Raw genomic sequence first — 17685 nt, forward strand, 5'->3', positions numbered from 1 at the left:
TCCCAACCTCGTGGAAGATTTAAAAAAAAGTGTCTAGGTAGGTGGCATCATTACTATTGTCCTATTAGAGATGGTGTCTGCCTCAAGAAACGCTAAAATGACCCCCCACAGACAATAAGTAATAAAGTATGCATTCTCAATGGTGAAAACTGGTGCTCTAAGGGTGGAAGAAATGGTTTGTAATCCTCCAAAAGGCATTAAAATTTCACAGGGGGAAGGGAGTAGTTAGGAAAAAACTGTCTAAAAAAGGCAATAATGAAAAAAAAAAAAGGCTGAGAAACACAGATAGAGGAACCCAGAGGGCACCTTATATGCGAATTGGCTAAATGATCATGAACAAATTACTTAACCTGAGTTCCACATTCATATACAGCTGACATCATGGGTTTTTGCTCACACTGGCCAGCATCTTCTCATCCTTCACTTCTCACTTTTAATGTTCTTTCCTCAAGGGGTCCTTTCTTGACCACTGTCTAAAGAAGGTCTCCCCTCTTTTTCCCTCTGAGCACTACTGACCCACTTTCACAATTTGTGATTATATACTTGTTTCCTTGTTTTTTTTTTTTTTAATTTTTAACGTTTATTTTTGAGACAGAGACAGAGCATGAGTGGGGGAGGGTCAGAGAGAGAGAGGGAGACACAGAGTCTGAAACAGGCTCCAGGCTCCGAGCTGTCAGCACAGAGCCCGGATGCGGGGCTCGAACTCAGCCACAAGATCACGACCTGAGCCGAAGTCAGACGCTTAACCGACTGAGCCACCCAGGCACCCCTTGTTTCCTTGTTTTAATTGGATGGCTCCCACAGTAGGTGGTAGGCTCCATGCAGGGAGCGACCACGTCTGTCTGTTCACAACAGCGCACACCCAGCCAGGCACAAAAGGGTGCTCCCTGGTTCTTGCCAAGCTCTTCCCCTTCAACCGACTTGTATTCCCCTGACATACTGAAGGGTGCACCAGCGCTCTTCTCTAGAGATTAACCCCAAGAGATAGTCTTCAATACTGGCAATTCACTAACTCACTAATTCACTTCAAGGGGTGCCTGGGTGGCTCAGTCGGTTGGGCATCCGACTTCAGCTCAGGTCATGCATACCTCACGGCCCATGAGTTTAAGCCCCAGGTTGGGCTCTGTGCTGACAGCTCAGAGCCTGGAGCCTGCTTCACATTCTGTCTCTGTCTCTGCCCCTCCGCTGCTCATGCTCTCTCTCTCTCTCTCTCAAATATAAAATAAAACATTAAAAAAAAACAAAAACAACTTCCAGGTCTCCTTGGCCCCAGAGCATAACCTGCCAGAAATTTTCCCAAGGATCTTTGATCAATTATAAAAATTTTAGTATGGGGGCACCTGGGTGGCTCAATCAGTTAAGCGTTTGACTCTTGATTTCCACTCAGGTCATGATCTCACGGTTCATGAGATTGAGCCCCACATTGGGTTCTGCGCTGATAGCTCGGAGTCTGCTTAGGATTCTCTCTCTCTTCCCCTCCCCTGCTTGAGCTGTCTCTCAAAATAAATAAACAAACATTTAAAAAATTTTAGTATGGGGGCCCCTGGGTGGTTCAGTTAAGTGTCCATCTTCAGCTCAGGTCGTGATTTCATGGCTCGTGGGTTCAAGACCCGCGTCGCGCTCTGTGCTGACAGCTCAGAGCCTGGAACCTGCTTCAGATTCTGTGTCTCCCTCTGTCTCTGCCCCTCCTCCATTCACACTCTGTCTCTCTTTGTCTTTCAAAAATGAATAAATGTTAGAAAATCTTTTTTTTTTTTAAATCTTAGTATGACTTTCAGAGTTTTTACATTAATAAACTTGATATTAAGAGGGGTGAGTTAGGGAAGGAATGTGCATATTTTTTAAATTCAATTTTGAATATCAAAATGGTACTTTTTACTCTTCAAGGTGTCCAAGATTTTAAAAGCCCTTCCTTTTCTTAGTCTAGTGGCTGTTGTTCTACCTTTGGGTGTATCAATAACTGAGCTGCTAATAGATGATACAATGGAATAGTCTAGGATATATATCCAATTCCACTACATGCAGGGAGAAAAATCTGATGTGAACAAGAAGTGAGTGTTTGTATTAGGTAGGGAGAAACCCAATGAGATATGAGAAGTCATTTCAAATCAGAACAGCTAACATTTGGAGAACACTGCTCCCTCAAAATAGCTCCTGTCCATTTAGGAGGAGCCAGGTCAGCCATTATTACAGTAAAGTGAATCTTGGTAAAAATGTAACATGAGGGAATCATGTAAAATCCTAAATGTAAAATTTTTTTAATGTTTATTTATTTTGAGAGAGAGCTCAAGCAGGGGACGGGAATAGAGAGAGAATCCTAAATGTAACAAGAGAATCACGTGTGTATATATACATATATATATACACATATACATATGTGTATCTGTGTGTATATAGATGTATGTATATATGTGTGTGTATATATAAGTATATGTGTGTCTCTCTACAGCATCAAGACATTTGGCAAGTTTTAAACTATAAGTTTAGTTGGAGGAAGTAAAAGAAAAAATACATATACACATATGTATGTGTTACATATATATATATTACACATACATACATGGGAGTATATAATCCACATATATCTACCTAAAAATATGTACATTATATGGATTAAAACAAAAAAAAGCATAAAATATTTCATTCCTTCCATTTTCTATTAAATGTGGTCTTTACTTAGGGTGGCCATATAATTTAACATCCTAACCAGGCCAGTTCTGAGAGTGCCAGATAACCTTACCAGTAATGACACCAGCAGAGCAGTTATACACTGCGGCTGTCCTGGGCATACGAGGACATGGTCATCTTAATAATAATAAAGTCCATGGAAAACTGCAAGATTTCACGAAATAAATATAAGATGAACAATATTAAAATGTGTCCCCTTTAGAAAAGTTTTTTAAAAAAGGCTCTAAGAAATAAATCTTAAAAGATGAAGTCCACAAAAAACTTGCTCTATTTGGGACAACAACCTGCCAAAGAATATAAATTAAAAAATGAATAGTAAAGGATTAAACTAGGGAATTAGCCTCTAAGAGGACCAGCAGCTTAAATTAATATTTTCTTTAATTAAGAAAGCCAATCCTTTCTAAAACCATAAGCCGATCCCATATAGACATTTCTGCACCACAGACTCTAATACCACTTAGTTATTTTTGTTACTAGGAAACATTTGCACAAAAACAAGATTTATATTCTCCTCTTGCTTCTATTCTTCCACCTAAAGGAGTAATCCTCCATTATTAGCAATGCACTTACTATCTCCACAGCAACTAGTGTAATTGTGGTGTTGCAACAGGCGGAGAATGAAGTGGAAAACAAAATAATAGAAATAGTGTAGAAGAAGTAAAATTTCCACACAGCCTTGGTGAGGAAATAAGCGCACACACACACACACACACACAAGGAAACTTGCTAAAAAGAAGCCTTTTGAAGTTGTTAGTCAGTTGCTTCTAGGCCTTTAAGATGCATAAGTATGCAAGGGGGTAAAAATGGTAAATTGTATGGAGTAACTGCAGATGTCTTCTCGCCAAGAACTTGAAGGTGGGGAAGAGGGGTGGTTTCTGGAAGAGAAGTGATTTCCACAGGTGTTCACATGTGGATCTCAAGAAGGTATAAAGTACAAATGAAAGGTCTAAGAGAGGACCAGAGCAAAGACTAGAGCTAAGCAAGCCTTCCAAAGCAATCACTGGCCAACAGGTGTTGGGGGAGGAGTAGAGGGGGAGGAGGGGGGGGGTAATCCTGGGCAAAAGGGGAACATCAGTCCAGGCAAGACCATGGCTGTAGAAGGCAGAGGGCAGCAAACTAAGAATCAGGAAATCTGGGCTCTTCATTGGCCTCTGCTGATACAACACAGGAGTAAATAACACAAGGAAAAACGCAGTTTCAAAAATACTCAACGCATTAATTCAGAAAACATGTACTGAGTGTCTGCATCATGCTAAGAAATTAACACACACACACACACACACACACACACACACACAGTATAAGTTTTGCTATCAAAGAGCTCAGTCTGAAAGAACCTAATTTCAACAGAAAATCACCTTCCAATATGGTAGTCCAGTTGACAGAGAAAGGCCTAAGTACTCCAGAACAATGAGGGAACCCCTAGCCCCCAGGGGTGATGTGGAGAAGGGAGACTGTGAGGAAAGCTTCCTGCAGGACCTGCTGTGGGTCAATTCATTTGTGCTTTAAATCACTTCTCTAAAAAACAAGGTCATCACGTAAAAGAATCTTCCACATTGCTAAACCCAATGAATACTGTGTTCTCCTCGTAATCAACTTTTCAAGAACTCACAACAGAACTAATTACTCCATCCTCCTCTAGACATTTGATTCTGCTGGCATCTGGAACACTGCTCTTCTGGTCCTTCTCCTGCCTTGCTGGTTACTCCATAGTCTCCTACTTGATCTTTCAACTCGGTTATTCCCTGGGGTTTGATCTCAGTCTCTCTTCTCTGCCTACAAAATCTCCTTAGATGACAGTAGATTCCCCATAACTTTACATAGCACCAGTCCCATGCTGAAACAGCTCCCACACCGACCGCATCCCTGAATGCAGGTCTCTTGGTCATGGCTGGCTATCTGACATCTGTCTCCATTGGGATGACTAACAGGCAACTCAAACTAACCAATGTCCAAAACAGAACTCTATTCTCTACAACTGTCTCACCCACCAAAAATCTGGGAGTCCTCCTTGACTTCTCCTACTCTCTCATGCCCCTCATCCAAACCTAACCATAAGTCTTGTCAATTCAATCTCCATACCTCTCAAATGCATCTGGGGCTCTCCCTCTCTCATACGGCCTCCCATACAGGCTGCATCCCTTCTCGTGCAGTAGCTTAACAACTGATCCTGCTTCTACTCTTGCTCCTTTCCACCTCATTCTCTGCCCAGCAGCCACAGTCTTATAAATGTAAATCAGATCATGCCTGCTCCTTCTTAGATCAAGTCATAAGGCCTTCTGACTGCATTTGCAGTTAGGCCCATACTCCTCACAAAGTCTGCAAGCCCCATCCAACCTGGTTCTGCCGGCTGAGCCACTTCTCCCTCACTGCTGGCTCCTTCCCACCACTTGTGTGACCAAGCACTCTCCTCCCCAGGCTCATGCATATGCCCTTCCCTCTCATCCTTCACAACCCAGTACAAGTCTCACTGCTTCCAACAACCTTTTCCCAACTGTGCTAGAACAGGCTTCCCCAGTCACTCTCCACCATATCACCCTTAAGTTGCACTTAAAGACCGGCTCTACCTCTGAACTTAACCTTCTTTACTTATTGGTTTTACTTGCTTATCATTGTGCAATCTTTCTTTTCAGCGTCCTTTCCTCTCTCAACGCATAAACTCAAACAATCTCCATTAGGGTAGGAGCCCTGACTGCTATTCACTGAATCTCTAGAATCAAGAATAAAGTCTAGCACCTAGCAAGTGCTCACAACATTGTGTTGAATGTGCTCATCAACTTCAGAAGGAATCAAGGAGGGCTTGGAACTATGTCTCAGCCATCTGTAGAGTGTCAGTACATTTATGAAACCCAAAGAAACCTATCTTGAGAATTTGGTGAGAACAGTGGCTTGCCCAATAGCTGGGGAATGTTTTGCTATGAAATCCTCTGCTTTTAGTTATGTTCCCACACAGAAATGCACTCTTCCCTTCCTTCCCCCCTCCCCTCCCATGTCTCCCTCTCTCCTCTCTCCCTCTCACATCGTGCCTGTGTCTTCTTATATTCTAATCTGTTTCTGGCAGACCAATATTTGGTATCAAGTAATAATTTCTGTGATCTAGGTTTTAGAGTGGACTTGCTCCTCAAATTGTTACAATAGGGAACTGAACAAGGGCATACATGAGTAAGCAGCATTATGTATATACACAGGGCAAGGGCAGGATGAAGACAATGGTACATAAACAGGTAGAGAGTGAGGTGACAGATGAGAGGAGTTAAATGTGGGGAGGCACTGGGGCTGAGACCAGGCCAGATGCTTCACACATCCTATGGTATCAGCTCATAAATGCATAGGAACAGTCATCTTTTCTCTAAGCATTATCCTAATAATCTACATGTTTCATTTATAGGCCTAGGCATACCTCCTGGCATTGAAATTCACAAATTTATGTTACAGATAACCTCAGAGAGATGTTCCCCGGTACCATTCAGCCTGTTCACTCTTTCCAGCAAAAGGCACCAGAACCAGTTTTTTCTGGTGCTAAGGCGACACCATGATATAATTAATTCAGTTTTTATACAACACACCAGAATCACTAGATGGCAACTATTAAGGAATTATCCTCAGATTCATGCAGGGTATTTTTGCTTAAAGATAAAATTGGTCACAGCTGCACCTCCCAGTACAGTAGTTGCTAACCACAGATAGCTAAGCATGCGAGACGTGGCCAATGCACACAGAGATGTGCTGTTAAGTGCAGAATGTATACCAGATTTCAAAAATTTAGAAACAAATAAATATTCCCAGAATTTTTATATTGACTATAATTGGCAATAGTAAATAGAATATTTTGATCTATTGAGTTAAAATATGCTCTTAAAGGGGCACCTGGGTGGCTCAATCAGTTGAGCATCTATCTGACTTCGGCTCAGGTCATGATCTCACAGTCCGTGAGTTCGAGCCCCGCGTCGGGCTCTGTGCTGACAGCTCAGAGCCTGGAGCCTGTTTCAGATTCTGTGTCTCCCTCTCTCTGCCCCTCCCCCCGTTCATGCTCTGTCTCTCTCTGTCTCAAAAATAAATAAACGTTAAAAAAAAATTTTTTTAAAATATGTTCTTAAAATTAATTTCACTTTAAAAAAAACTTTTGTAATGTGGCTGTTGGAAAATTCAAATTATACATGTAGCTATCATGTGTGGCTCATATATATTTCTATTGGCAAACACTGAGTTCTTAGGGGATGGTTACCTCCTGGGGGGCAGGGCAGCACCTTGGTCCCAGGTCTGATCTTTGCCCAGAAACTATTTCATCAGCTCACCCAGGAGAGAGAAGCTCTGATTCATACTAACAAAAGGTGCAACAGGAAACATTTATCTATTAACTTATCAGGGATGGCTATGAGATAGGATAGGTACCTTCTGGTACTGGTGAAGGTTACTAGGCCTCTTACATAACTAAGACATCTTCATTCCATGATGGAGATATTGGCAGGGAAGGCAAACTATTAACCAAGAATTGCCTGATGAGGAGAAAATGCAAGCAAAGGAGTCCAGAGTCCTACAGGAGCCCGGCACCCCTAGAGCCGAGGCTCGAGAAGTTCCTAGACTAAGGAGATGAGAGCCCAGAAAAATCTCCTCCCAAAGCATTTTAGAACACAGACCAAAAGCTTCTTTCCTACACATCATTTGAGTTTCTTCCAAACCTTCACATTTAAGATGAAATCAATCCTACTTTTTTTATGCATATATAATTTCCCCCTTAAATTAACAAAGTGACTCCAAATCTCAAAGGGGTACATTCAAAGGAAATGCAAATATGAAAATGTCCTATCTCTGTGGTTTTAAAAGTTTCCATTTTTTTAAATATTTCTACACAAGGCAGTCTCTTCTCCTAGAAAGTCATATATATATATATACATATATATATATATATAAATATTTATGCCATCCAGCTAATTTTCTACCAATATTTCTTTAAAATTATTTTTAAAAATCTTACATTAGCCCTTATTTCATTTGTTAAAATTTTATTTATGTATTTATTTGAGAGACAGAGAGATGAGAGTGCTTGGGGGAGGGGAAGAGAGAGAGAATCCCAAGCAGGCTCCATGCTGTTATCGCAGGGCCCAAATCAAGAACCATGAGATCATTACCTGAGCTGAAACCAAGAGATGGACGCTTAACTGAGCCACCCAGGAGCCCCTTTCATTTTTTAATATAGGAAAATCCCAAGATTTTATTCCTTACACTGCTATGTCTACATTGTACAAAGGAGAGACCCTGACTTTTAAATTTTTATTTATTTATTTATTTATTTATTTATTTATTTATTTAATTTATTTATTTAGATGGAGAGGGAGAGTGAACAGGGGAGGCACAGAGAGAGGGGGAGAGAGAGAATCCCAAGCAGGCTCCACGCTGTCAGCACAGAGCCCAACACAGGGCTCAGTCTCACAAACTGTGAGATCATGACCTGATCCAAAATCAAGAGGCTGAAACTTAACGGACTGAGCTACCCAGGCGCCCCAGAAGAGACCTTAATTCATGGAAGTTGTCTCCAAATCACAACATAAGATTAGCTATTGGATGATTCCTTTAAAAAACAAAACAAAACTAATCCCATCCATTATAATCCTTGTTATTTTTTTTAATGTTTATTTTTCAGAGACAGAGAGTGTGCGTGCATGCAAGCAGGGGAGGGGCACAGAAAGAGGGAGACACAGAATCCAAAGCAGGCTCCAGGCTCTGAGCTGTCAGCACACATCCCGACATGGGGCTTGAACTCACAAACCATGAGATTATGACCTGAGCCGAAGCTGGATGCCTAACCGACTGAGCCACTCAGGCGCCGCTCCCCCCCCCCACCCAATTCTTGTTATTTTTAATTCTAGTAATTGATTCTTCAATTCCAAGATATCACCTACTCTGGGGTCCTCTAACGCTCTGGATACTTACTATAGACGATCCAATGAATGATACCATCTTTTATTTAATTTGCTGTAGTTTGGGAAGTCCTTGTACAGATATGCCCTTGCTCTCAGAGAATTCATAATAAAGTTGCCGGATAAGCAAAGAGCAGATTTAGAAAAAAATTAAAGGACTCTGGAGTCAGAACTCAAGTGATAATCCCCCCCACATTTGGACTATCATCTTACCCCCAAACAAACACAGAGTGGTGATGACCACCACGTGGAGTGCAGAGCCATATTTCTGTCCTGCAACTCTGATGAAAAAGGCCCAGCAAAGTGGCGCTACTTGCTCCAGAACCAACAGACTTTTTTTTTGCTGAAACCTTGGTACTGTCACTTTAAATGTTTGCTAGGTATAAGAATGTACAGAATGATCAAAAGCCCCCAAAGCGGTTAGTTTTGCATGTAAAATATGATAGCCCCCAAAATATAAACACTTGCTATACCTGATGTGCGGTAACAATAAATCATGAGATTACACAGCTTTCCCAGTGCTGGCCTAAGGAACAGATCCAAATGCAGATTGTTGTGGTAACTCTATTAGTTTCTCTTTGCTGCTGTAACAAGTTACTACAAATTTGGCAGCTTACACAACACACATTTATTTTCTTACAGTTCTGGAGGTCAGAAGCACAAAATGGGTTGCACTAGGCTAGAATCCAAGTGTGAGCAGGGCTGTATTCCTTTTGGGAGGCACTAGGGGAGAATCTATTTCCCTACCTTTTCCAGCTTTGAGAGACTGCATACATTCCTTGGCTAGTGGTCCCCTTCCATCTTCAAGGCCAGCAATGGTCCTTTAAGTTTTTTAAACTCAAAACTGCTAGTTCGGACTCTCTGATTCTGACTCCTGTGCTTCTCTTTTCCACTGGGTCCAACCAAATAATCCAGGCTAATCTCCATGTGGTAACATCAGCTGATTAGCAACTTTAATTCCCCCTTGCCATGTAACATAGTAGATACACAGATCCTGGGGATTAGGATGTGAAACCTTTGAGGGGGGCTATGATTCTGTCGACCACCATCTCCAATACCAATTAGGAGACAGCCAATGAAACCTCACATGTACAAATACTGGCCCCCAATAGAACTTTCAACTATGTTATAATGGTGAAAGCCTTAAAACTTAAAAAATAAATATCATGGGGCACCTGGGTGGCTCATTCGGTTGAGCGTCCAACTTCAGCTCAGGTCATGATCTCACAGTTCGTGAGTTTGTGCCATCAATTCCTTGTGACTTACCACCCAGAGGATTAAACTAGGTCCTGTATTTCAGTATCAGTATTGAAAGATGGTGATGCTTAACTTTCAATACAGTATTGTCAGACATAGTTCTCTAAAAGTTTCTGAGTGTTCAGTCAGGGTTGGTATTGAGTCTGGAGAAGAAGTACATTCTTCCATTCCCGAGATTAGTGCACACGGCTCAGCATGATTTGCAATTTTATGCCTGCTACTCTAATGATATATATTTTTTAATTTTTACATTTATTTATACTTGAGAGAGAGAGAGAGAGAGAGAGAGAGAGAGAATCCCAAGCAGGCTCTGCAGTGTCAGTGCAAAGGCCGACGAGGGCCTCAAACTCGTGAACTGTGAGATCATGACCTGAGCCAGTCACATGTTCAACCAACTGAGCCACCCAGGTGCCCCTCCATGCTAGATTATTTAAGTGCAATGGTTCAACTCCACTGCCAAACTGTCTGCTTTCAAAATCTAATTCTGCCTCATACCAGCTCTGTGACCTTAGGCAAGTTTAACCTCTCTGTCTCAGATGGGGATTCTTAAAACGGGGATAATAATATGGGCCTCAGAGTGTTTGGGGAGAAGTAGAGAAGTTCTAAGTGCTCAGAAAAAACCCTGGCAAATAGTGAGTGCTTTAAGTATTTGGTGAATAAAATTTTAAATGTTCCTGCTTGCTGCTTATAACTTGCCAAACTATATTCCAAGGGAATGTGCTTCTCAGCACTAATCCATTATAGAGGATATATCATAAACGCACACAGATTATATATATATATATATATATATATATATGTGTGTATATATAATATATATGATTTTATTATATATATTATTATATATAATAATTACATATATTATTATATATTTATTATATATATTATTATATATATAATATATATATAATTTTTTAACAAAAACAATGCCTTTTTTTGCTATTAAAGTTGGGTAGCTACTGGGGTGGTCATAACTGGACATTAAACAACTTGCTGGACAAATGCAAATCTCAGAAAACAGTAGCAGCTGTGTGAAATAAACCGTCTCAGGGCCTCCTAAAGAAAGACTCACAGCATCGGGGAGGACAGTGGGGTCTGTGATTCTTAATGGCCCTGGGCATTTTCTGGGACAGTGGTGTTCATGGTACAATACTCTTCAGAAGGCTGTGCTCCATAAGGCACAGCAATTGTGCTCCGTTAATGCTACCAGCATCTGCTGAGAGGGCTGGCATATTGTGATTGCTACTTTGAAAGCTTTTCAGCATTCACAGATGATGTTATATAGTTCTTATGAAAGTTCTTGAATTCAATGGCAATGCACAAACAACTTCAATTATTTCATTTTAACCGTGATGAGGAGGAGGAGGAGGGAAGGGTGAAGGATAGGACCCAGACCCTACCAATACAGGCATGATGTGACGAATGGCTATTCTATTGCAAAAGAAATAATGATGGAGCACCTGGGTGCTCAGTCGGTTAAATGTCTGACTTCACCTCAAGTCATGATCTCACGGTTCGTGAGTTCAAGCCCAGTGTCAGGCTCTAAGCTGACAGCTCAGAACCTGGAGGCTGCTTCAGATTTTGTGTCTCCCTCTCTCTCTGCCCCTCCCTGCTTGTGCTCATGCGCGCGCTCTCTCTCTCTCTCAAAAATAAACGTTTAAAGAAGTTTTTAAAAAATAATGAGAAATAATTCGATTTTTGAGGTAACAGAATTGAACCCTTTGTTTTAAAAGTTAGAGATGCAGGTTATATGCAAAAAAAATAAATAAATAAAATAATGAAAGCTAAGCCACTGAGTATTTACTATGAACCAAGCATTACCCTTGAAGTTTTGCTCACAAAGTTTTATACATCATACAGTCACCTTATTGAAGTAAATATTTTATTCCCTTTTTATAGCCGGAAAATGGAGGTTCATCTGAGAAAGCTGCTCAAGGTCACCTAGTGGCGAGGGGTGGTGTTGGGATTCATGACACCCCACTATCCTCCCTGATGAGTGTGTCTTTCTTTAGGAGGCCACAAGACCATATATTTCACACAGCTGCACTTGTCCAGGTGGGCCTAAGCCTGTGTGTGTTCATCTCTCTGGTGTTACTTCATGACCTGAGGTCAGCTGAGACCAAAGAAGCATCCCAGCAGATGGGGTGGTAAACATACAATCCTGTATCAAAATATCCACTCCCTAAAAACTGCCATATTTCCAAAGCCAGTGAAAAGATTACAGAAAGCCTGGAGGGATGTCGGGCAGTGTGGGACATTAGAATCAGCCGGCCCTCCCTTCAAACCCTTGCTCTGTGGTCTTGAGTGTGTTAACATTTCTAAAAATGGCTTCCCTACCTCCACAGTGGAGACAGCACAGTTTCTGTTTTGCAGGGCAGTCTGGAGATGAAGAGAGTGGTTCCAGGGTAGATGAAAAAATGCTATCTCAGAGTATCTGCCATTACTCAACCATCACTATTTTCCCCGATTAGCTCCAGCTTCTGGGTGTGAGGAAGCTTGGAGGACAAGCTCTGTGTCAAAGGCCTGACTTCAAGTTCAACTACTGCTGCAAGTGTCTTCCGAAGAGGTCTCCACTTGTCTTTGGACATGGGCTGCCATCTAAAGGTATGCCTCCACGGCCCCTCAATTCACTAAGTGGTCCATGATCCAAAACCATATAGTCTTTCTTTGACTGGCACCCCTACCCCTAAATAAAAACTCATTCCTTCTCATTTTCTCTAGGTATTAGATCAGATTACCTACTTAAAGTAATTCCCAGGTTAAGGAAAAGGATCCTTAACCCATCCAGTGAAGTGTATGTTAAGAGTGCCTTCCCAGGGTGATTCTCCTTGGCAAAACAGGCCAAGGAGGCCTCTGACACATGTTGTCACACCTGCCAGGCCAGACGCTCCAGGGTCACGCACAACCCCAGTTCCAAGAGGAGGAGCCAACCCTGAGCAGGCCTCTAGCACATTTCCATCTTGGTCTCTGCAGTTGTCTCTCCATCTCCAGGGCTACCCCTCTCTTCAGCTCCTTCCCAGTTGAGGAACAGCTTTTCAAGAGTTTAATTTGTATCACATATTTTGCATTTCTAATCATCTTAAAAAGAGGCAAGGGCACCTGGGTGGCTCAGTCGATTATGCACTGGACTCTTGATCTCAGCTCAGGTCATGATCTCACAGTTCGTGCGTTCGAGCCCTGCATCAGGCTCTGCGCTGATGGCACAGAAAGCATCCTGTCTCTCCTCTCTGCCCCTCACCTGCTTGTGCATTCTCTATCTCAAAATAAATAAACTTTAAAAAAATTTTAAGGAGGTAATTAAATTCCAGGGGTAGACACTTCTCCCCCAATTTTCCATAAATATGATGCCTCCAGTTCCACAGTTTCAGTTGGAGAGCAATTTACCTTTGTTCAGATACTCACTGAACACTTTCTTGGTGAAACAAGTACAGCCAAATAAACTTAAGAGTCAAGGATGCCCTAAGGTGGGTACTTCAGCTCCTTCCCAATTCTGCCCAAGGCTAACCCTGACATGTGGGCATCTTTCTTTCCACAGATGAAATGCATCACTATAAATGAACCTCAGCACAGACAGTACCAGGCAAAGAAGTGATATTCACCTGAAGGGGTCCTTCCAGAGTCTTTCACCTGATTTGACTTTTAGTACCTGGCTTTCTTTTCGGACACTTTGCTTTGAATTTGTTACCTCCTCTTTAACAATTTTAATATGTTGTTTTATTCTTTTTTAACAGTACAACACTCAATCCACTTAATGCTTCTTTTTAAAAAAATCTAAGAATGTGCCAAATTTGGTTTGAAAGTTTTAAGTGCCATGATTAAACTACAAAACAAAATTGTAAAGCTGAATCTTAAATTGTCAGCAAATCATCAAGTTAGGGTTTGGTAGCAGGGAAAACTAACCAGCAAATAACAGATTACCCTATTTATATTTTCATCCTAGAAAAGTCATGGATAGAAATTAGAACTGATCTGAGTTTCTGTATGGAAAGGCTAAATTGGGGGTGCCTGGGTGGCTCAGTCGGTTAAGTATCCAACTTCGGCTCAGGTCATGATCTCACGGTCCGTGGGTTCGAGCCCCGCGTTGGGCTCTGTGCTGACAGCTCAGAGCCTGGAGCCTGCTTCAGATTCTGTGTCTCCCTCTCTCTCTGACCCTCCCCCGTTCATGCTCTGTCTCTCTCTGTCTCAAAAATAAATAAAAAATAAAACATTAAAAAAAAAAAAAGAAAAGGCTAAATTGAACACTATGCATAATCTAACATCCTTTATTAAAACCATAAGAACAGAGTAACTGGCATTGGAAATGCAAATGTAAACCCATAGCAAAATTTAAATGCTGACTCCAGGTAGCAAAGAGGGTATGATAGAATAATAAAACATGAGAATGCATAAATGAAGAAATGCTTTATAACTATAATGAAAATTAGCTAGTGGAAATTTATTGCCCTTTCGTTAAATCAACCCAAAAATGTGTTACCAATGATATGCTTCTCAAGAGATCAAACAACAAACACATAAGGTTTTTTAAAAGGTGACCTATTTAAAAGTGATGGTGCTTAGTCTAAAGCTAGTGTAGTGATAAATCTGCTAAATGCAATGACTGAAAGTTTTAACTTGGTCATCCTACTGGGAATGAAGGAGGCAAATTGTAGAAGCAGAATTTCTTCCAGAGAGCTACCAGGCAAAATTAGCACTGCTCCATTCTGCTATATTTCCCCACAAAACTTTAGCTTTACAGCGAACAACAAAATACAAGCCCAAATAGCTCTTTAAGAAAGCCTGTGTGTTCTGTTTTCATCAGATAAATCCCTTGCGTAATGAGCTACTGACCTATTGTGCAGCTCCACAGAGAATGTTGATCCTATTGCTGAAATCTTATGAGAAACACTAAAGGAACACAGAAACTAAAACTCTTAAATTTTAAAGAGAGAGGAGAAAGTTTTCTAATTCTGAATATCATTTAAAAAAAGGCAACTAAATTGAACATTATAATTCACTTTTTAAAATGCAAAATGACTAAAGTGATCATGGATTATATACTCATAGACATAGCTAGAAGGATACTTAATGCAGAGTTGCTTAAAATAGTAAAAACTGGAAGCAAACTAACTGTCCAAAAATAGGCGATTGGTTCAGCTGGGATGCAGCCATATAATAGAAAATTATAAAAGCTGCTGTAAAAGAGTATTTTAGTGATAAAGACGTCCACATTTGAATGAAAAAAGCAAGTTAGAAAATAAGGTATAGGGAACAAACTCAGTTTTGTAGAGAATGACTTTCTAGCGGTGCAACTTCAGGAAAGTTATTTTCTCTCTTTAAATCAGTGTTCTCAATACACATTAGCTCTTTGTGTTATATGTTCACAGGGTGAAAAAATTTGAAGATATAGTATTAAGTGATTTTCTGAGTGATGGCTGGTTTGTTTATCTGTACTTTTAAACTTACATAAGTAATATACTTATCATATGGGGGAAATTTAAATAAATTGGAATATTCTCACACAGAAATCATCTTCTTAAAAACCTACCATAGAGCTTTGCTCACAGTAAATAAGCCTTGGTTGAGTTGAATTTACCCTTCAGATTTCATTTAAACCAGTTTGCTCTGGGGTTCATTTAAAATTACTTAATTTAACAGCCAAACTTGCCTATAATATTTTTGTTGGACAAAGGAAGGCATACTTGCATTGTTCAGCCTCTTACGAATTTATGAGCCCCATTTCAGGACTCATTAGAAAGCCACTGGATCTTGCTATTACCAGTGGGAGGCAGCCTATGGGAGCCTAGTCACTTTCTGTTTTCTCCCCAGTCCCCACTGTCTCCTCTTTTTTGGCTCCTTCTTTCCCCCTCTATTTTCAAAGCCAAGGGACGCTCTGTACTGACTGTAAGCTTCAAGGACAGTTACAAAACCTCCTTCGTGTTAGCATCACCAGTACCTAGCACAGTGACTGGAATAGAGTATCTGTTCACTAAATGTTCACCAACTGAATGAAGTGAATAAATGTCTGACAGTTCAGGTTAGAGGCTTCAATTCCCCCATAAGATAGCCAGATAAAGGCAGGTAGGCTACTCTAGTCTGAAACTGTCTAGTAATTGTCAACCCCTCTCCCCCCAAAACAAAACTCCCTTCAAAGTGTCACTTCTTTAAAAAAGAAAAAGTCCAGGGGCACCTGGGTGGCTCAGTTGGTTAAGCCATGGACTCTTGATTTCCACTTGGGTCATGATCTCACGGTTCGGTTCGCGAGTTCCAGCCCCACATTGGACTGTGCGCTGACAGTGTGGAGCCTGCTGAGGATTCTCTCTCTCCCTGCCCCTCCCCATCTCATGCTCTCTCTCTCTCTCTCTCTCTCTCAAAATAAATAAACAAAAAAATAAGAAAAAGTTCTCATTTGTATTCTATTGTCTATTTTAATAGATGTAAGATTATTTTTATTTTCCCCTATATATTGTTTAAAGTATCTGGAAAATCCCAGTTTAAGTAACTTGCTCAAATAGGGAGAGTCAGGTTACCACCCAGATAGCCTCAGGTCTCCTGGATTCCAAAGCCCAAGACCATTCTACATCATGTGGTGTGAAAAATTCCCTCTGACCTTTGACCCTAAAAGCCGTTTTAGATATGGTTAAGAACAAACGTTTTCAATATCACCCAAGCAAATACTTCCTATCCCTCCAAATACTTCCTAGGGCTTTATAAAATCCCAGAAGAGAAACGGAGACCAGGAGGCAGCAGCCCAAAGGTGTCCAGTGTTTCCCTCCAGGTTTATAAGTCAACCAGCTTTACTTAAAAATGAAAACTAAAGAAACCAAATTAAATATTAACTCGCAAAACAACACTTCAACCAGAAGACTACCCTGAAGTAAGGCTAGCAGCAAACTAAGGAAAGGACCATGAGAATTTTGCACTGCTTATTTGGGGGTGGGGGGGAGTTAAGGGTAAAGTTAGAGTTTTCCACACGTCCAGTCTTCCTCCAAATTCTAGGTTTGTCAGTTTCAGCCGTTGCTCTGGCTCTGTTTAAACAGTGAACAAGCAATTCCCCTGAAATGGGGTGGCAACCAAAACCTGTCAGGTATCCACAATGAAAGGTTTAGCTTCCTGAAGATCTGAGGAACTTGCCAAAGGGTTTCCCACGCTAGACCACAGCCCACCAAGTTTACTGAGCAGGAAATTCTGTGGCAATTCACTGGTTATCACCCAATCCAGCACTCAAACACACTATTATTTATACATAAAGTCACAATTTGTTGGGGTCTGAGTTGTGCCATACATTATGACAGGTCTTTCTTGCTTTAACCCTCATTATTCTCATCTGTAGTTATAGTCCCATTTTACTGCTTCAGAGTGTTTAATGTGACTGGGAACCCACCGTTAGTAGAGGAGACTACGAGCGACACCAACGATCTGAAAAGTTCAAATTCAAAATCCACACCCAACCTGGGGTCACTAAACAGTTGAATGTCTTCAAAATTTAGCATAAACGTCAAAACGTTTTGAGGTCATATTAGAGCAAGCAAGATGAAACAGAAGAATGGCCAAGACTGATGAACAGAAAGAAAAGACTGCAGAACATTTGAGTTGTTTCAAGGGGTCGCCGCGGGTTACTGACGACGATCCGTATCGCGGAGAGGTAGACGCGTCCACTCCCACCCATCTGCGCTGAGAAACCTACCCTCCCTTTCCTTAAGCCAAGTAACTCGGGAATGCCAACCGTTGAAAGGCTTCAGGGAGGGCAGCCCAGGGCTGGACTGTTACTGTCCACACGTCGTCAGTAAGTGGCTCTCAGAAAAGAACAAGACAGTCCCTCCTCCACCTCCTGAACTTCAGTCCT

The 17685-nt window shown here is 41.2% G+C and overlaps 1 protein-coding gene across 2 annotated transcripts in view; it reads right to left on the minus strand.

Moving 5' to 3' along the window:
• SGMS2 (sphingomyelin synthase 2) overlaps positions 1-17685 on the minus strand; it is an 82396-nt gene that overhangs the window by 63416 nt on the left and 1295 nt on the right. The window lies entirely within an intron of this gene.

This window comes from Prionailurus bengalensis, chromosome B1 (genome assembly GCF_016509475.1).
Source record: "Prionailurus bengalensis isolate Pbe53 chromosome B1, Fcat_Pben_1.1_paternal_pri, whole genome shotgun sequence".
NCBI classification, from domain to species: Eukaryota; Metazoa; Chordata; class Mammalia; order Carnivora; family Felidae; genus Prionailurus; species Prionailurus bengalensis.